The sequence below is a fragment of the Dreissena polymorpha genome, chromosome 12 (genome assembly GCF_020536995.1).
Source record: "Dreissena polymorpha isolate Duluth1 chromosome 12, UMN_Dpol_1.0, whole genome shotgun sequence".
In the NCBI taxonomy this organism is placed as follows: Eukaryota; Metazoa; Mollusca; class Bivalvia; order Myida; family Dreissenidae; genus Dreissena; species Dreissena polymorpha.
Window position 1 is genome coordinate 8,660,991 of NC_068366.1, and position 3,408 is coordinate 8,664,398.

A 3,408-nucleotide genomic window follows, 5' to 3' on the forward strand; every position below is an offset into this window, starting at 1 on the left:
TGTACAGCAGGATTTCGGTACCGGCGCGCGTTTAAGTTCTAGTGTAGAATTACCGAAATCCCCACTGAAAGGCAACTTAATGCTGTCAAGAGTGCTTAATAATTAAAATTAATATCAAATTTGTTGCACCTTAACATTCATGTGAAGTCAAAAACCATTCATACCGATGACCTATTGACCCTTTAAGGCGTAAATATGGGGATTTCGGTACTAGGCGGGCGAATGTAGAATTACCGAAATCCCCTTTTCATCATCGCACATTAGTGTAACATAAATTTTAACACAATATATGTAGGGAAACTCATATGAATCGCGTAATGTGAAAATGATTATTATGCTATAATTCGACCACGAAACTTGACGTGACTTAATACCGGACATTATGGAATGGAGCTACGCTTGCCGTATTTGACATAAGACCCATTTTCGCATATTATCTTATCAATGCTTATATGAATTTGATTGCTATAATCTTATGCGTATTCGACACGGAATTATTGTCAAGGTTTTCATTTTGTCAATATTTATCATAGCAGGGGACATTGCTGACATCAATATGGATACTGTTTTCATTTTCTGTCGAGAAATGATATGACTTATTATCAAGATTATTTTATAGTACGGTAGCGTTCTCTTCACAATTGAGATTTATTTGTACAGGTAAATTGCTCTTATACTCACCATTCGGACTCGACGATCGGCTCGAATAAAAATGTTAGTCGCTTAAAAGTACAAATTCATCATATTGAGCACGATTATTATTATCATTATTATTATTATTATTATTATTATTATTATTATTATTATTATTATTATTATTATTATTATTATAATTATTATTATTATATAGCTTTTAGAAACTTATACCTTAAAAAAAATCCCATTGGAAAAAAAAATCCCATGGGAAAAAAAATCCCATGGGACAAAGAAATCCCATGGGAAAAAAATCCCATGGGATTTTTTTATTATTTTAAAACACGATATAACGCGTTGAAATCGCGAGAAATGCTCATCATTTGTTAAAAGGTAGTGTTTCTGAAGGTTACATGAATAAATCTCTAAAAATCAGAAAAAATCCCATGGGATTTTTTTTTTCCCATAAAAAAATGGGATTTTTTTTCTATCAAAGTAAATTGAACGAAAATAAGCACAAATGCTTTAACAATGCTTAAAATCGATAACTTAGCACAAACGAACGTGTTTTATGTTTTTGAAAATCCCATGGGATTTTTTCTCCCATAAAAAAAGCTGGAGAAAAATCCCATGGGAGAAACCAAAATTCCCATGGGATAATGAAAAATCCCATGGGAAATTACAAAAATCCCATGGGAACCCCAACTTTGCAAATAAAGTTCATAGTGAAGAAAACGCATTTAACAAGCAAAAATAACCAATTATTAATCACAAGTTAGACTTTTATCTTATACTTTATCACAAATAAGCAAACCTTCAAGAAAAAGGGTACTTAAGTTTGCGAAATTTCGGTTTCGCAAAGTTTTTCCGGTGGCCGTTATATATTGTTTCACGCGACATTTTATTTTCACGCGATGTTCATTTGGACCAATTCATTTTGTAATCGCATAATGTAGCATCACATTAATGACCGGATACGAACATATACTTTCACCATAGCTTTATAAGAAATATGTGAATACGAAAAGTAAACATTGTGACTTTTAAATTGAAGAGATACATTGTTTTTGCACGCAATTCGTTATCTTGACATGATGGTCATTTATGCCAATGTATTTCAAGATTCCATTAAAATTAGTCGAACACGAAATGTTCCATACAATTGTTCGTCATTCTGTATTAATTACTACAAAAATACGAGGGGTGCAATTTAATGTAACGTTTTATGTCAGGCGCTGTCCTAAAACATGCTCGTTGACCTTTATTCATTTACCACATTTAATAAAAAGTTCAACTCTAAACATCTTGCGGTATATTCGGAAAACTTACACTTGTTGACCTCAAATTTAGCAGGCGTCTTCATTTTCTTCCGAAAACCCAGCATTTCGATTTCGAAAATCGTAAGTACATGTCTTTAATGTTTTTGCGTAGAAACAGATCTCATGTTAGAAGCCTTCTAATTCGACGTAATGACATCAAAATCACTGCAAGCGCCTCGCTTTATCCAAGGAGAAACAAAATAGATATCGTTTAGACATGAAATGCCTTACAGATTGTCATATAGGTACACAGTAATAAAATCAGAATCACATTTTTTTAGGAGGGGGGCATAAAAGCGACTATATAAGAATGTCTATTTGGTCGACACATAAATGCAAATTATCGCTAAGAACCGGAAATCATATTAAAGGTTGAATTGTTTATTATCTTCATTTATATTGTTCATTGATTGTTTGAGAAATATTTAAATCAAGTTGTCGTTTATTTGATTATATCATAGGAATAGCTATAGTGGTCATACTATCGTTAAACTAAACCTAATTACGATCACATGTTAGCACGTATAAATTATCTGACGGCTTTATATTAATGAAAAAACGGTATTCAAATTCAACATATTCTTTTTATACAAACAAGTACATCATCTGCATTAAACGGTAAACGTTATATCAGGAAATCAATAACACAATTCTTAATATGACATTTAAAAAATAACGTGTTTCGCAATTTATTTCGATTTAATTAGTTATATTTATATCGTAAAGTTACTTCAAATAGATGCCAATTTGTGTTTGTGTTACGTCCTACTCAAACAAAAATATTGAAAAAATGTTCGGACAAAGAACATTCATAAAAGAGAATATCTCTTGAAAAACATATGCAGTTAGATATTGTATGTCTCCAGCCATGTACTCCATTCTATATATTAAATTTGAAAGCGATCCTTGAAGGAGGTATTACGAAAATGGTCGGATAAAGAAAAGAATAACTAATGAAAACTATAACAATGTCGTAAATCATACAGTTCGAGATATTATTATTATAATCTGCATGGTACCTTAAGTACAGGTACTTGCATGTGCCTTTGTTTTATTTCGAAAACTGATATCCGCAAGGGCTATTAATTGGCGCTTTGTTCTAGCTAAATAGGGTTTAAAATTTCGTCGGATACAGAATTTATCAAGACTTTATGAAGCAGTAGATCACTATCTACATTTGTTGTTGTTGTAAACCAAATAAAACTCTCGCCGCCTTGCTCCGTTTAAAAGCTTCAGGTTTACAGTGTAAATATAAACAAATGCAAACAAAACGTTGTTTTTTTCAAATAACATAAAATGGACAACATAGCATATTTCAATAGACTTCGTTTTAAATAACATTGATAAAGAAACGTATTATATGCTGACACGTCAACATTGAGCTTAAAAGAGATTACCTGTTTCTCTTTGCTGTGGTGAATAATTATATCCAAAGCAGCGGTATATTCCTTGAAAC